This window comes from Zea mays, chromosome 2, assembly GCF_902167145.1.
Source record: "Zea mays cultivar B73 chromosome 2, Zm-B73-REFERENCE-NAM-5.0, whole genome shotgun sequence".
NCBI lineage: Eukaryota > Viridiplantae > Streptophyta > Magnoliopsida > Poales > Poaceae > Zea > Zea mays.
Genome location: NC_050097.1, coordinates 44031908 through 44049958, shown reverse-complemented (window position 1 = coordinate 44049958; position 18051 = coordinate 44031908).

Below are 18051 nucleotides of genomic sequence, written 5' to 3'. Positions count from 1 at the left end.
TGTCGTTGTCGCGAGGAGGCAAGCGATGCCATGACTCCTGACGAAATCGATGGCGAGTTGTAACACCCCGTCCACTTCTGGACCGACGATACTTACTCATAGCAACAATCTAGGATCATGGATCATCCCCACAGACCAACACGAATCATTTTTGTGCATTTTGTCCTCACTCATGCGCACTCGAGAAAACTTCTCGGTCGGCCACCCATCCCAAATTGCTTCAAGCCAAGCACGCTTAACTTGGAGGTTCTTTCGAGATAGGCTTCCGAAAAAAGATGCACCTTGTTGGTATAAGTATTCTATTAATTCTATTAAGTCTTAGGCAAGGATATCACCATCCATCGAGTTCAGGATGTCACAATCCACCTCCCTTAGAAGACTGACGTCCTCGTCAATCAACCCCAAGCTAGGAACCTCCCCTCTTAGCCATGTTCGTATGTCTAGTGTCGTCATATGCCATGCCATGTGACCCCTCCGGGTCCACATGCACTATACGCCATATACCCGAACCTCTAGCCCACACACGCCCGTAAAACCGCGAGGGTCGGCTCTGATACCATTTGTAACACCCCATCCACTCCCGGACCAGTGGTACTTACTTCTGGCAACCCTATAGGATCATAGACCATCCCCACAGATCAACACGAGTCTTTTGTGTGCACTTTGTCCTCACTCATGCGCACCCGAGAAAACTTCCCGATCGGTCACCCATCCCAAATTGCTCTAAGCCAAACACGCTTAACTTGGAGGTTCTTTCGAGATAGGCTTCCGAAAAAGAAGATGTACCTTGTTGATATGAGTACTCTATTAATTCTATTAAGCCTTGGGATAGGATATCACCATCCACCGGGTCAGGATACCACACGAGTACGGTCCCCCCTCCGCCGCCTCTGTCCCAGCATGTTGTCTTCTTCGTGTCGTCGCTTCCCATAGGTATTGCGCTAATCTAAGTCTAGAAATGTGCCTCATTGCCTTCGTCTTCTCCTGAGCAGTGATTGCAGTGGGGGCAACCTGGTGTTTTTGTGTGAAAGCAAGGGTGAGTACACATCAACATACTCAGTAAATGTCCCATTTTGCTGAAGAAGTGGACTAGCTTTATGTGGAGTTAGGCTATCAACATGTTGCTTTTAGTTCGTCAAGTTTTAGTCATTAATATAAGCCAAGCTTTATCTTGAATCCCAAGTTGTTAGACCAAAAGGGCATCTCCTCGTAGAAGAAATATCATAGTGTATAACCACTACAGCAATCCAAAGCATCCCCGTCGGCTATATTAATTCCCGTCGGCCTGCGTGCGGGCCGACGGGAATTAATTAATTCCTGTCGGCCAGAATAAGGCCGACGGGGATTAATTAATTCCCGTCGGCCAGTCAACGTAGCCGACGGGGATTAAGTAACTCCCGTCGGCCCGCGCTTAGGCCGACGACGATTAACTAACTCCCGTCGGCCGCCACTTAAAAAAGAAAATCTGAATCTCTTCCTGGATTTGAGATTCGTTAAAGTGTGATACAACTCCATCTTGGTCTAACTTCTATACACGGCAGCTCTTCATCTTCTCTTTCTTTCTCTCCATTCCTTGTTTCTCCTATATGTTTTTCCTTCCGAGCGTTCAGTGGCATGCCTCCTAGGCGGGCTCGCAGCCAACCCTCCACACGCAGCTCACTACCAGCCCCGTGAACGGCATGGCTCGCGGTCGACTCATACAGTGTAGTATATTTGAGGAACTTATAAAAATGTATTATAATTTAAAAATAAGTATATTTTATAGAATTTAGGACAGCAACAAAATATTCTTCTCCAACAATAAAATCATAAATCTAGATTATAGAGCAAACCACTACGGTGTAGTATATTTGAGGAACTTGAGAGTGTTCTATAATTTTTTGACCAAATTTTATGAAATGAGTCACTGTTGGAGTAGTTTTTCCTGTATAGAGTCACATATTTCAATTTAAGACACTAGTTTAAGGCATTGTTAGATATGCCTATTTCATAAAATTTGGTCAAAAAACTACAATTTGACCAATTTAAGGCACCAGTTTGAGTGCAACCCTTCGGATAGTAGCGGTCACCGGCGCGGGACGGAGCTGTTGGAAAAAAGAGGAGGGAGTCACGTTGTCGTTGTCGCGAGGAGGCAAGCGATGCCATGACTCCTGACGAAATCGATGGCGAGTTGTAACACCCCGTCCACTTCTGGACCGATTCTACTTACTCATAGCAACACTCTAGGATCATAGATCACAGACCAACACGAATCATTTTTGTGCATTTTGTCCTCACTCATGCGCACTCGAGAAAACTTCTCGGTCGGCCACCCATCCCAAATTGCTTCAAGCCAAGCACGCTTAACTTGGAGGTTCTTTCGAGATAGGCTTCCGAAAAAAAGATGCACCTTGTTGGTATAAGTATTCTATTAATTCTATTAAGTCTTAGGCAAGGATATCACCATCCATCGAGTTCAGGATGTCACAATCCACCTCCCTTAGAAGACTGACGTCCTCGTCAATCAACCCCAAGCTAGGAACCTCCCCTCTTAGCCATGCTCGTATGTCTAGTGTCGTCATATGCCATGCCATGTGACCCCTCCAGGTCCACATGCACTATACGTCATATACCCGAACCTCTAGCCCACACACGCCCGTAAAACCGCGAGGGTCGGCTCTGATACCATTTGTAACACCCCATCCACTCCCGGACCAGTGGTACTTACTTCTGGCAACCATATAGGATCATAGACCATCCCCACAGATCAACACGAGTCTTTTGTGTGCACTTTGTCCTCACTCATGTGCACCCGAGAAAACTTCCCGATCGGTCACCCATCCCAAATTGCTCTAAGCCAAACACGCCTAACTTGGAGGTTCTTTCGAGATAGGCTTCCGAAAAAGAAGATGTACCTTGTTGATATGAGTACTCTATTAATTCTATTAAGCCTTGGGATAGGATATCACCATCCACCGGGTCAGGATACCACACGAGTACGGTCCCCCCTCCGCCGCCTCCGTCCCAGCATGTTGTCTTTCTTCGTGTCGTCGCTTCCCATAGGTATTGCGCTAATCTAAGTCTAGAAATGTGCCTCATTGCCTTCGTCTTCTCCTGAGCAGTGATTGCAGTGGGGGCAACCTGGTGTTTTGTGTGAAAGCAAGGGTGAGTACACATCAACATACTCAGTAAATGTCCCATTTTGCTGAAGAAGTGGACTAGCTTTATGTGGAGTTAGGCTATCAACATGTTGCTTTTAGTTCGTCAAGTTTTAGTCATTAATATAAGCCAAGCTTTATCTTGAATCCCAAGTTGTTAGACCAAAAGGGCATCTCCTCGTAGAAGAAATATCATAGTGTATAACGACCATGATCATCATAATTAAAGTCAGCATCATAAATGTATCAAGTGTACCTCTAATCAAAGAGGATCCCAAGTCCACTCTTAAAAACGTGAGCATGACTGATATATCAGTTTCTAACCCTCTATAGAGGTCGCACACTTTACCCATGAGTCGTGATCCCTTTTTTCCTTGGGTTGTACATACCCTTAAATACCCCCAAGGTGAGTCAGCAAGGTTTCACTATGTAGCCTTTACAAAGATTTTCAAAGGTACAATCACACATTAGGTTTCACTAGTCACATTAAACACAGTACCTCTCCCTAAAGGGGGTGACTAACAAAAGCAAACGGAAGAACCCCGGTACCCAGCCTTAGCATAGCAAGCACTATACCCCAGCCCCATTGACGGTATGACAGTGAAGCAAACTACGCCTCAATTTCCTCTAATTAATTAGCTAAGGGCATCTCATTCCACTCTCATGGATGGACTATTTTCTCGGGTTGTCTCTCAACGAATTGGCCCTTATAGAGAAGTACTCAAAAAACAGTCTGAGTCTCCTTGAGTGTCACAAGTTCATAATCATATCCAAAATAATAAGCAATGTACCATAAAGTGTCTCATCATGTTCATTAATTAAGTTAGAGCACTAGCATACAACTAATCATCTCAGCCCAACCCCAAAAGGTAACAAGGACATGTAAAATAAAAAACTAGTTAGTCTTTAGGTTGATTTATCTTATGTGGGTAATTAAGTTCTCATGTGAATAGGATATAAGTATGCCAGAGAACACTTGCCTTCACCAAACAGTTTGCTGCTCAGAGTCTTCTCCTTCCATTCCTTTAGGAAACATGGATTGCTCGTTGTCTATACAAAGAAATCATTCATTCAACACACTTGGAGAATAAAAAAAGAACAATACACCAAACATATGCAATAGAGCAATCACATGTTTTTAATAGTGGTTGTGGCAATAATTGTGAGGTTCCTAAGTTTGGAATGGGTTTAATGCACAAGGTTCTCCTATACTATGTTAGTCATTAACCAAAATTTATATCTCAATAACACTATTCAAATAAATTTATTTTGTTAATGTCATCAATCACTCGGTTTGTTGTGTTTCATTAGGGCATTCACTAGATTTTTTCTATTCATGAACTACTATGACAAAGTTCTATTTAATCTAAATCTAAATCAAAAATAGAAATTATTTTTAAATGAAACATTTAAATAGGATATAAACATGCTGCTAACATGTAAACAAAATCATAAGGAAAATAATGCAACTTGAACCACTTATTTTGGACTTCATACGACAAAGTTATGAATTTTATAAGATTTGGGTCTAAAATATATTTAAATATAAGTTTATGGGTTAAATTGAGAAGTATGAGGACCTAACTATAAAATTATAGGGGTATTGGCGAAAAGAAAAGGGGTGGTGGGTGATTTCCTAGAACTCAGGGGGCTCTTAAGGAAAATCGTTTGAGCGAAAGGGTATCGGGGAACATCGGTCGTTGGGTCTTAGATCAACGACCGAGATTAGATCAGTGAGGGGGGTGTGCGAGTGCAACGCGAGCAACTGACAGGCGGGGCCCTCGAGGCAGAGGCATGGGTGTGGCACGACGGCTAACAGATGGGGCCCAGGGGCAGAGGCGCGGGTGATTTGGGGCACTGGCTCAATTTTGTGCCATCAGATCTCAGGCGGACGGTTGTGATTAGAATTTAGTTGATTAAAAACAAACTGTTGGATCTATGATGGGTGGTGGAGATTGGGTGGCCAGCTCTGGCCTCCAATTCTAGCCAACTCGGGCGGCGACGCTCGCGTCTGCTGTGGGGGAGTCGCCGGAGATGAAGCGAGCAGTGGTTTTGTTAGGGGAGGTTCAGGTAGCTTGATGGTGAGGGCCAAGTCATGGTGGGAGGACCAAAGGCTAGAGAACCACAACGGGGTGTCTCAGTGAGGTAGTGCCAGCTCCTACGAGCAATTGTGGTCGCGGGAGGGTATCAAGTTGGGCCAAATCCGAGCGAAGAAGGTCTGGTGTAGTGCGAAGAACCCAATGAGGCTGGATTGAGCCACGGTGAGGGCTCAGTGTGAGTGCGTGACGATGAGGAGCAACAGTTGCGTGGAGTGCAACTCCGGCAAGCAATTGCGCATGGGAAATACCAGTAAACAAACGGTAGGGGTCGGGGAAGGTTATTACCATGAGGTCCAGGGTTCACTTCTCGTCAGTAGGGGCACGACCACAACTCCGGACGACGACAATAGTCCTAGGCGGGGGGGGGGGGCATGAGGAGGTTGAGTGGGGGCAGGGCAAACCGATGAGGGCGAGGGGAGACAGGGGCATGTCCCGGGTTGCTGATACCTATGTGAAACTCACTGGGGTGTGAGAGACAACGAAGACTCGACGACGATGAGAGAACGAGCGTGTGATGGCGGGGCGTGAGTGTGTGGCATGGCAGGTTGAGCGCGCGGTAGTGGTTGTTGCAGGGCGAATGAGATAGGGCAGGGTGAGTGGGGCGCACGGGGCGGGATGGTTTGGCTCCGGGGCTCGCAAGGATGTGGGTGTGTCCGCGACGGGGTGAGCGAAGGGAACGGTTGTGGGGAGGGAAAAGATGAGTATACCACTCAAGTTGCATAGTATGCACACCTCTATGAGTGTCGTATCTAGTACTGTTATGATGTACTTAGGGGTGTTTGGTTTGAGGCATCACTCCATCCGAAATGAGGTGGTGCATCATGAGTCCATTCCTCAAATATGGGATGATCACATTCCTCATATTAGTACTAACTAACTAACTATGGGGAATGAGGTGGTGATGGATCAACTCATTCCATTGCACAAACCAAACAAAAAATAAGGAGTGAAAAGATGATGTACTAACTCATTCCTTAAACCAAACACCCTGTTAGTCCCTCACACTCAATTTGGAACCTCAGTGTGCCTTGCCTAGTGCCACATTAGACACATCCAATGAGTGTATAGCCATAAACACTCGTTTGTATAGCTCTCTAGGTGCCCTATCTGGTGCACCGTACCCGTTGCACACTGAACATGCCAGTGTAGTTAGTTCTAAACAGGCCAGACGCCTATGTGATTGCACATATCCATTGGCCACCGAACATGTCCAATGCCTCTATTGCTCTATCAACTCGCTTATTTTAAACACTTTTTAAGTTGGATTAGATCTTAAACTTCCCATGAGCTTTCATAGCATTACTTAGCTCTAGATTTCATAAAGTGCCTAAACTTGTCGAGGGATGCCAATTAGGTTCACAAACTTTAAAAATACATTTCTAGGTCCATGAAATTATTAAGTGGCACGTCGCAGTGGTCGGTATGGTCTAAAAATAGACGTTCAACACATCATTTTTTAAGTTTAGAGATTCATGGTACACCACTTAACAAGTTCAAAGATCTAGAAATGGATTTTTGAAAGTTCATGTACCCATGGTATCACTTCACAAGTTAAGGAGCCACTAATGCACACATCACCACTCACCACCAGATTTAACTAGCTCAAGCTATTCATCTATGCCTCCTTTTGTTGGGGACCATAATTAGGGGTACCCTCAAGACTTCTAATTCTCAGCTGGTAAGCACAAAGCTGCAAAGGCCTGATGGGTGCGATTAAGTCAGGGATCGGTCCATTCGAGGGACTCGATCATGCCTCGCCCGAGCCTAGCCTCGGGCAAGGGCAGCCGACCCCGGAGGATCTCCGTCTCGCCCGAGGCCCCCCTCCAGCGACGAACATACTTCCGGCTCGCCCGAGGCCCAGTCTTCGCCAAGAAGCAACCCTGGCCAAATCGCCACGCCAATCGACCAAATCGCAGAGGCATTTAATGCAAAGGTGGCCTGACACCTTTATCCTGACGCGCGTCCTCCAGTCGACAGAGCCGAAGTGACCGCAGTCACTTTGCCGCTCCACTGACCGGCCTGACAGAAGGACAGTGCCGCCTGCGCCGCTTCGACTGCTGTGCCGCTCGACAGAGCGAGGCTGACAGGCAGCCAGGCCCGGCCTCAGGCACCATAGGAAACTCTACTTCGCCCGACCCAGGGCTCGGACTCGGGCTAAGCCCCAAAAGACGGCGAACTCCGCTCCGCCCGACCCAGGGCTCGGACTTGGGCTCAGCCCCGGAAGACGGCGAACTCCGCTCCGCCCGACCCAGGGCTCGGACTCGGGCTCAGCCCCGGAAGACGGTGAACTCCGCTCCGCCCAACCCAGGGCTCGGACTTGGGCTCAGCCCCGGAAGACGGCGAACTCCGCTCCGCCCGACCCAGGGCTCGGACTCGGGCTCAGCCCCGGAAGACGGGGAACTCCGCTCCACCCGACCCAGGGCTCGGACTCGGGCTCAGCCCCGGAAGACGACGAACTCCACTCCGCCCGACCCAGTGCTCGGACTCAGCCCTGGCCTCCGCCGACGGTCTCCACCTCGCCCGACCCAGGGGCTCGGACTCGACCTCGGCCTCGGAAGACAGACTCGACCTCGACCTCGGAGGAGCCTCCACATCGCCCAACCTAGGGCGCGGACCGGCCACGTCAACAGGAGGCGCCATCATTACCCTACCCCAAGCCGACTCAAGCTACGGGAAACAAGACCGGCGTCCCATCTGGCTTGCTCCGCCAGACAAGCAATGATGGCGCCCCGCACGCTCTATGACAACAGCGGCTCTCAGCCCCCTTACGGAAGCAAGAGGACGTCAGCAAGGACTCAACAGCTCCGACAGCTGTCCTTCCGCCAGGCTTCAGCGCTCCTCCGACGGCCACGACACCACACGAACCGGGTGCCAAAACCTCTCCGGCTGCCACGATGGCATGTACTTAGGGCGCTAGCTCCCCTCCGCTAGACACGTTAGCACTCTGCTACACCCCCGTTGTACACCTGGATCCTCTCCTTGCGCCTATAAAAGGAAGGACCAGGGCCCTCTTACAGAGGGTTGGCCGCGCGGGGAAGAGGACGGGACAGGCGCTCGCGTGAGGCCGCTCGCTCCCTCTCCCGCGTGGACGCTTGTAACCCCCTACTGCAAGCGCACCCGACCTGGGCGCGGGACAAACACGAAGGCCGCGGGATTTCCACCTCCCTCTCTCGCTCCGGCTGTCCTTTCTTCCCCCCCTTCGCGCTCCGTCTCGCGCCGACCCATCTGGGCTGGGGCACACGGCGACATCTCACTCGTCGGCTCAGGGACCCCCCGGTCTCGAAACACCCACAGTTGGTGCGCCAGGTAGGGGCCTGCTGCGTGTTGACGAATAGCTTCCCATCAAGCTCCAGATGGGCAGTCTCCAACAACCTTTTCATCTCGGGACGGTGCTCCGTTTCGGGAGTCTTGAGTTCATGTCCCTCGACGGCAGCTACGACATGATACTCCTTCCCCCGCCGTGCGACAGCAACAATGGCGTCCGACAGCCCGCCCGTCGGCGGCGGAATCGGTGATGTCTTCCCCGCGTGGTGGAAGAGCGACATTCGAGCTCACCCCGCCCTCTCCCCCGTCGACGGAGGAGGAGGCGGGGCAACCAAGGCCAAGCAGGAGGCGGCACCTCGTCGGCTGTCGAGCAAGTCGACGGCGCCGGCGCCCCAACGGGGGGCGCGTCGGGCATCGACCTCGCGTTTGAGACGAAGACGAGCGTCATCTCCCCGCGACACGCCAATTCCGAGCAAACGGACGACGCCAGCACGCTCGCGAAAGGCTTGCTGGGCGTCACCCTCGTACCTGAGACGACGGTGTAGTCAGTCCCTGACGTGACTTCGTCACCGCCCATCGACCAAGAGGTACCCACCGGTTCCCATCTCACGCCCTTTGGATTCAGCCTCGATCCGCCAAGCGACTTCGCTTTGGCGGACGCTCTCGTAGAGGCGAGTCCAAACCCTCTGGGGTTTCGTATGCGGTCACCCTGGGACCGGCTCGCGGACGTCTCAACCTACGGGCCCTCGGGGTCCGAGGAAGATGACGAGCCCGACTTCTGTTGGGATTTCTCTGGACTTGGCAACCCCAGTGCCATGCGGGACTTCATGACCGCATGCGACTACTGCCTTTCTGACTGTTCCGACGGTAGCCGCAGCCTCGGCGACGAGGACTGTGGCCCAAGTCGTGAATGTTTCCACGTCGATCTAGGGGGTCCCTCCAAAGGCAACCATCTCGGTATGCCTGAGAACGGTGATCTCCCTAGGCCTGTGCCATGCGTTGACATTCTACGGGAGCTAGCTGTGGTCCCTGTTCCGGCGGGGGGTCATGACCCACAGCTCGAGCAAATCCGCGGGGTGCCGGCCAGGCTCGACGAGGGAGCAGGAGCGCTTGAGCCGATCCGCCGGGACGTCGGGCAGGAATGGGCGGGCCAACCTCCGGCCGGAGAAGTGCGCCATCTACCCCAGGGTATCCAACACCGCATCGCCGGCGATGTCAGGGTGAGGCCGCCACCCGCTTCCAGTGGGGTCGGCCAGAACCTGGCTGCCGCAGCAATGCTTCTCCGCGCGATGCCGGAGCCATCAACCACCGAGGGGCGGCAAATCCAGGGAGAGCTCAAGAATCTCCTGGAGGGCGCCGCGGTCCGATGGGTAGAGAGCTCCGCCTCCCGAAGGCAGGGGTACCCCTCGGAACATCGCGTCGTGACTTCCCGATTCATGCGGGAAGCCTTGGTCCACACCGGGCGCACGCGCAACACAGCGCCTGTGGCCCCGGGTCGCCTCGGCAACGAGCACCATCACCGCGACCGTCGGGCCCACCTCGACGAGAGGGTGCGCCGAGGCTACCACCCCAGGCGTGGGGGACGCTACGACAGCGGGGAGGATCGGAGTCCCTCGCCCGAACCACCCGGTCCGCAGGCTTTCAGCCGCGCCATACGACGGGCGCCGTTCCCAACCCAGTTCCGACCCCCGACTACTATCACAAAGTACTCGGGGGAGACGAGACCGGAACTGTGGCTCGCAGACTACCAGCTGGCCTGCCAACTGGGTGGAACGGACGATGACAACCTCATCATCCGCAACCTCCCCCTGTTTCTCTCCGACACCGCTCGCGCTTGGTTGGAGCACCTGCCTCCGGGGCAGATCTCCAACTGGGACGACCTGGTCCAAGCCTTTGCCGGCAATTTCCTGGGCACGTACGTGCGCCCTGGAAACTCCTGGGACCTCCGAAGCTACCGGCAGCAGCCGGGAGAGTCTCTCCGGGACTATATCCGGCGATTCTCGAAGCAGCACACCGAGCTGCCCAACATTACCGATTCAGATGTCATCGGCGCGTTCCTCGCCGGCACCACTTGCCGCGACCTGGTCAGCAAGCTGGGTCGAAAGACCCCCACCAGGGCGAGCGAGCTGATGGACATCGCCACCAAGTTCGCCTCTGGCCAGGAGGCGGTTGAGGCTATCTTCCGGAAGGACAAGCAGCCCCAGGGCCGCCCACCGGAAGACGTCCCCAAGGCGTCAACTCAGCGCGGCGCCAAGAAGAAGGGCAAGAAGAAGTCGCAAGCGAAACGCGACGCCGCCGACGCGGACCTTGTCGCCGCCGCCGAGTATAAGAACCCTCGGAAACCCCCCAGAGGTGCTAACCTCTTCGACAAGATGCTCAAGGAGCCGTGCCCCTATCATCAGGGGCCCGTCAAGCACACCCTTGATGAGTGCGCCATGCTTCGGCGCCACTTCCACAGGGCCGGGCCACCCGCGGAGGGTGGCAGGGCTCGCGACGACGACAAGAAGGAAGATCACCAGGCAGGAGAGTTCCCCGAGGTCCGCGACTGCTTCATGATCTACGGTGGGCAAGCGGCGAACGCCTTGGCTCGGCACCGCAAGCAAGAGCGTCGGGAGGTCTGTTCGGTAAAGGTGGCGGCGCCAGTCTACCTAGACTAGTCCGACAAACCCATCACCTTCGACCAAGCTGACCACCCCGACCACGTGCCGAGCCCGGGGAAATACCCACTCGTTGTCGACCCCGTCATCGGCAACGTCAGGCTCACCAAGGTCCTCATGGACGGAGGCAGCAGCCTCAACATCATCTACGCCGAGACCCTCGGGCTCCTGCGTGTTGATCTATCCTCGGTCCGGGTAGGCGCTACGCCTTTCCACGGGATCATCCCCGGGAAGCGCGTCCAGCCCCTCGGACGACTCGACCTTTCTGTCTGCTTCGGAACACCCTCCAACTTCCGAAGGGAGACCCTCACGTTCGAGGTGGTTGGGTTCCGAGGAACCTACCATGCAGTATTGGGGAGGCCATGCTACGCAAAGTTCATGGTCGTCCCCAACTACACCTACCTCAAGCTCAAGATGTCGGGCCCCAACGGGGTCATCACCGTCGGCCCCACGTACAAATACGCGTTCGAATGCGACGTGGAGTGCGTGGAGTACGCCGAGGCCCTCGCCGAATCCGAGGCCCTCATCACCGACCTGGAGAGCCTTTCTAAGGAGGTGCCAGACATGAAGCGTCACGCCGGCAACTTCGAGCCAGCAGAGACGGTTAAGTCCGTCCCCCTCGACCCCAGCAGCGACGCCTCCAAGCAGATCTGGATCGGCTCCGAGCTCAATCCCAAATAGGAAGCAGTGCTCGTCGACTTTCTCCATGCGAACGCCGATGTTTTCACGTGGAGTCCCTCGGACATGCCCGACATACCGAGGGATGTCGCCGAGCACTCACTGGATATCCGAGCTGGAGCCTGACCCATGAAGCAGCCTCTGCGCCGATTCGACGAGGAAAAGCGCAGAGCCATAGGCGAGGAGATCCACAAGCTAATGGCGGCAGGGTTCATCAAAGAGGTATTCCATCCCGAATGGCTTGCCAACCCTGTGCTTGTGAGAAAGAAAGGAGGGAAATGGCGGATGTGTGTAGACTACACTGGTCTAAACAAAGCATGTCCGAAGGTTCCCTACCCTCTGCCTCGCATCGATCAAATCGTGGATTCCACTGCTGGGTGCGAAACCCTGTCTTTCCTTGACGCCTACTCAGGGTATCACCAAATCAGGATGAAAGAGTCCGACCAGCTCGCGACTTCTTTCATCACACCCTTCGGCATGTACTGCTATGTCACCATGTCGTTCGGCTTGAGGAATGCGGGCGCGACGTACCAGCGGTGCATGAACCATGTGTTCGGCGAACACATTGGCCGGACGGTCGAGGCCTACGTCGATGACATCGTAGTCAAGACGAGGAAAGCCTCCGACCTCCTTTCCGACCTTGAAGTGACATTCCGATGTCTCAAGGCGAAAGGCGTGAAGCTTAATCCCGAGAAGTGTGTCTTCGGGGTACCCCGAGGCATGCTCTTGGGGTTCATCGTCTCCGAGCGGGGCATCGAAGCCAACCCAGAGAAGATCGCGGCCATCACCAGCATGGGGCCCATCAAGGACTTGAAAGGCGTATAGAGAGTCATGGGATGCCTTGCGGCTCTGAGCCGCTTCATCTCACGCCTCGGCGAAAGAGGCCTGCCTCTGTACCGCCTCTTAAGGAAGGCCGAGTGCTTCACTTGGACCCCGAGGCCGAGGAAGCCCTCGGGAACCTGAAGGCGCTCCTCACGAACGCGCCCATCTTGGTGCCCCCCCGCTGCCGGAGAAGCCCTCTTGATCTACGTCGTCGCGACCACTCAGGTGGTTAGCGCCGCGATTGTGGTTGAGAGACGAGAAGAGGGGCATGCATTGCCCGTTCAGAGGCCAGTCTACTTCATCAGCGAGGTACTGTCCGAAACCAAGATCCGCTACCCATAAATTCAGAAGCTGCTGTACGCGGTGATCCTGATGCGGCGGAAGTTGCAACACTACTTCGAGTCTCATCCGGTAACTGTGGTGTCATCCTTCCCCCTGGGGGAGATCATCCAGTGCCGAGAGGCCTCGGGTAGAATCGCAAAGTGGGCGGTGGAAATCATGGGCGAAGCGATCTCGTTCGCCCCTCGGAAGGCCATCAAGTCCCAGGTCTTGGCGGACTTCATGGCTGAATGGGTCGACACCCAACTCCCAACGGTTCCGATCCAGCCGGAACTCTGGACCATGTTCTTCGATGGGTCGCTGATGAAGACAGGGGCCGGCGCAGGCCTACTCTTCATCTCGCCCCTCGGAAAGCATCTACGCTACGTGCTACGCCTCCACTTCCCGGCGTCCAACAATGTGGCTGAGTACGAGGCTCTGGTCAACGGGTTGCGCATCGCCATCGAGCTAGGGGTCCGACGCCTCGACGCTCGCGGTGACTCGCAACTCGTCATCGACCAAGTCATGAAGAACTCCCACTGCCGCGACCCGAAGATGGAAGCCTACTGCGATGAGGTTCGACGCCTGGAAGACAAGTTCTACGGGCTCGAGCTCAACCACATCGCCCGACGGTACAACGAGACTGTGGATGAGCTGGCTAAAATAGCCTCGGGGCGAACAACGGTTCCCCCGGACGTCTTCTCTCGAGAACTGCATCAACCCTCCATCAAGATCGACGACACGCCCGAGCCCGAGGCACCCTCGGCCCAGCCCGAGGAACCCTCAGCTCAGTCCGAGGCACCCTCGGCTCGGCCCGAGGCACCCTCAGCTCGGCCCGAGGCACCCTCGGCCCCCGAGGGTGAGGCACTGCGCGTCGAGGAGGAGCGAAGCGGGGTCACGCCTAATCGAAACTGGCAGACCCCGTACCTGCAATATCTCCACCGAGGAGAGCTACCCCTCGACCGAGCCAAAGCTCGACGGTTGGCGCGGCGCGCCAAGTCGTTTGTCTTGGTGGGGGACGGGAAGGAGCTCTACCACCACAGCCCCTCAGGCATCCTCCAGCGATGCATTCCCATCGCCGAAGGTCAGAAGCTCCTGCAAGGGATACACTCGGGGGCTTGCGGCCATCACGCAGCACCTCGAGCCCTTGTTGGAAACGCCTTCCGACAAGGTTTCTACTGGCTGACGGTGGTGGCCGACGCCACTAGAATTGTCCGCACCTGCGAAGGGTGTCAGTTCTACGCGAGGCAGACCCACCTGCCCGCTCAGGCTCTACAGACGATACCCATCACCTGGCCTTTTGCTGTGTGGGGTCTGGACCTCGTCGGCCCCTTGCATAAGGCACCCGGGGGCTACACACACCCCTGGTAAGGGCTGTTCGCCATCGCCAAAGTTCTGAAGCCCGGAACGCACAAGCTGGCCAACAGTCAGGGCGAGGTCTACACCAACACTTGGAACATCCAACAGCTACGTCGCTTCTACCCTTACGACGTTTTCAAGTTGTTCGTATACCTCGTTCCCACGCAAAATTTGGTCATCAAGGAAGGGTCAGCCTTGCCTCGGCAAAGCCCGACCCTCCCTCGGGGGCTAAAAAGGGGGGAACCCCCTCCACGTCAAAATTTTCAATCAAAAAAGGCTTCCGCGTTCCCCCGGCTATGTCGGTAGCAGGACCCCAAGAAGCGAACGCGGGTGCATGTAAGTGGCAAGATTGACTGAGCCGAGGGACTCCTACGCCTCTGGGTTACGGATACCTCACTCGTCACCTACCACGAAAAATGGCTCCTACTTGGGCAAGCCACCCTGCTACTGACGAGCGGAGCCGGACACGCAAAATGAAAAGGAAAAGGGGCATGACTTTATACTACGATAATAAAGTGTTCAAGCCTCAGCGGCCGCAGAAGACACACGTGCATTCAAAGGAAACTGCCCCGACAGAGTTAGGCGCCGCCCGGAGAAGGAGCCGTGCCTTCGGCTTCGTCCCCACCCTCGGCAAAGTCCGCCCCGGCTTCGGACGACGGCGCAGGCGGGAGGATCTCTGCCTCGAAGGTGGTCACCAGCACCGCGCTCGGGCCCGCGGCGGCCGTGTCGAGCCTCTGGACTTCAGCCAGGGTAGCTTCATCTTCGTCAGGAAGACAATATCCCTCGCTGACCCACTCCAGATCCACGACGTAGTGGGAAGCAAGCACGGCGAAGGCCCGCCTGACGCTGTGGTGTAGCGCCTCGCGGAGTCTGCCGCGCACGTGATCGCCCAAGGCCTGTAGGCGACTTTGAGGGGAGCTCCCTGAGGGGACGTCATCGAAGCCAAAGACCCGGCAGAAGTCCGAGACGGCCTCGGACATGGCCGCATGGTCGGCCTCCCTCTGCTCGGCCGCCCCGGCAAGCGCCCTGGTGGACTCATAAAGGGCAGACTCGAGCTCTGCGAACAGCCAGAACGCAAGGCCTCAAACACAAGCGGAGAAAACAAGCTGAAACGAAAACCGAAAATGGCCAGGACATACCTCCGGCTCGGGCACGCTGCTCCAAGGCTGCGGCCTGGGCTACGGCTAGGTCTGCTGCAAGGGCTCCAGCCCGGCTTTCAGCCTCGGCAGCCCGACCCTGAGATTGGTCTCGCTCATTGGCGACCTGGTCGAACTCCGACTGCCGTCGTTGCACCTCTACGCGTGCCGCTGCCGCCTCTGCGCGTGCCGCTGCCGCCTCGGCTCTCAGATCGGTGCAGAGCAACCGAAGGTCCGCCACCTCGGCGCCCTGCTGAGAGAGGCGCGCAGTAGCCCCGGCGAGCGAGGTCCTCAGGGATCGCAGCGAGCCCCAGATGTCGACCTCGTGGCGGATGAACGACGACTTGGCGGCGCTCAGATCCGTCAGATCCTGAGGGAAGGAAGCGGGGCGTCACACAAGACGCCTTGGTCACAAAAAAAGGTATGCCTGAAACCATTACCTGGAGAATTTTGGGGACGTCCCTGCAGAAGACCTCCAGCGACGACCGGAGCGACCCCACCGTTGCTTCGGCACACTCGCGGAGCTCGTCCCAAGACTGCTCCTCCCGCTCATCATCAAGAACGAAGAAGGGATCCAAGGCCTCACGGGTCCGAAACCGGAGCAACTGGCGCCGCCCCTTGGAGCTCCGCCGCGCAGGGACAAGGCTGCCGCTCGGCGGGACGAATCGCGTTTCCATGCCCCCCTCCTCCGAGGCACCGAGCGCCGACGCCTCGGCCATCTCAGCATCGGCAGCAACAGGTCGCTCCCCGACTGGGACGGCAGCGGCTTCAGCAGCAACAGGTGCCAACACCGGCGGCATGTCCGGTGGGCCCGAGGCCACGTCCGCGCCAGCCGCCTCCTCTAGCATGATGGTCGCCTCGGTAGAAGAGCCGGCCTCGGGAACTCGCTCCACAGCGACTGGTGCCGCCTGAGCCCCCTGCTGTGGAGCGCCTTGCGAGAAGGTCAGCTGAACAGCGAGGCCCGGCGCGGCACCGGCTGCGGAAGCCGACGCCGTCTTAAGGGCCTTCCGGGGAGCCAGATCGGTTAGGCCATGGCTTCGCTTGCTGAGGAGGAAAGAAAAGTCGCGGTCGGGACATACGAATGAGAAGCCAGGACGAAGACGTTCCAAGATACTTACCCGCTCCGGGCCATGATCAACCGTGCCTGAGGAGAGGTCTCTCGGATCTCGACCCCCGAAGGCACCGCCGAGGTCCGCCTCGCCGCCAGCTTCGGCACCACCCTCGCCTTGGGCACCTTGGACGCCCGGGAGACGGACTGCCCAGGCGCTGCCACGGCGACCTGAGGGTCGCTCTCCTGCGCGGCCGGCGTGGGCGATGACTCTCGGGGAACAGACGCCTCAGCCTGACTCCCTGGGGTCACCTCAACTTCCCCGGCCGAGGGGTCAAGTACCCTCTCGGTCTGCCCCCGCTCTTCGGGCCGGGACCTCGGCGTCCCGACTCCGGGGACTGACGGCGCCAGCCCACTCGGGGGCTGGCTTGACGACTCCTGGCCCAGCCTCAAGCCTGGGCTGAAGCCGAGGCAGGCAGCCATGTCGTCATCCTCGTCATCATCTTCATCATCGTCGTCGTCAGGCGTTTCCGGCGATGGCTCCCTCGGGAGCCCCTCCCTCTCCTACCGACGATGGAGCTTTTCCAAGGCGTCTCGGGCCCGCATCCGCTCGCGGGCCCGGGCCTTCTCCGCGTCCTTCTTTTTCTTCTTCTCCTCCGCGGCAACCCGCCGCGCTGCTCGGTCCACCGCATCCTCCGGGACCCGTGGCCGAGAAGTCTTGTGCCACCCTACCTCCTGGAGACGGATGGAAATCCCGGCCGTAAGAACCAGGGGCAACCCGACGCAAGGGGAAGGAAGGAGCGGACACTCACCAGGGTCACGCACCCTTGGTCGGGGCGCATCAAGGGCTGGGAGAAGGCGCTAGCGTCCGGTTTTCCCAACGCGACGGCCACCCGCCCGTGGAGAACGTCGATGGGAAGAGGATCCGAGGACATCCACGAGCCCTCCAAGTCAGCCTCCGGCGTCATCTCCCAAAGCGGCAACCGCCGCTCCGCCAAGGGAAGCACCCTCCGGCGGTGGATGGCGGCAATCACTCCCGCGGCGGTGAGTCCCCCTTTCCGCAGCGCCTCCAGGGCCTTGAGAAGGGGCTCGAGGTTCTTCTGTCTGTCGTGCGGGGTCCCATGGCGCCAAGCATCGGCGGCGACGGTGACCACTCGCTGGGAAAACGGCGGGAGCATCTCGCCGTCGTTCCGAAGGTAGAACCACCGGCGCTGCCACCCTTTATTCGAGGACGCAAGGATGGCGGGAATGTACAGCGACGCCCGCGACTGCCTCAGCTGGAGGATGCAGCCACCGGCCCGCACTGCCGCGCGGACCCTTCTCTCCCCCGTCGGTGAAGCAAAAAGCTCCGTGGAAAAGAGATGAGTCCACAAGTCCCAGTGGGGGGCGATCCCCAAATACCCTTCGCACACCGCTACGAAGATGGCGGCTTGCGAGATGGAGTTGGGGCTGAGGTTGTGCAACTCCACCCCATAGTTGTGCAGGATCGCCCGCATAAAGCGGCTCGCCGGCACACCGAATCCCCGCTCGTGG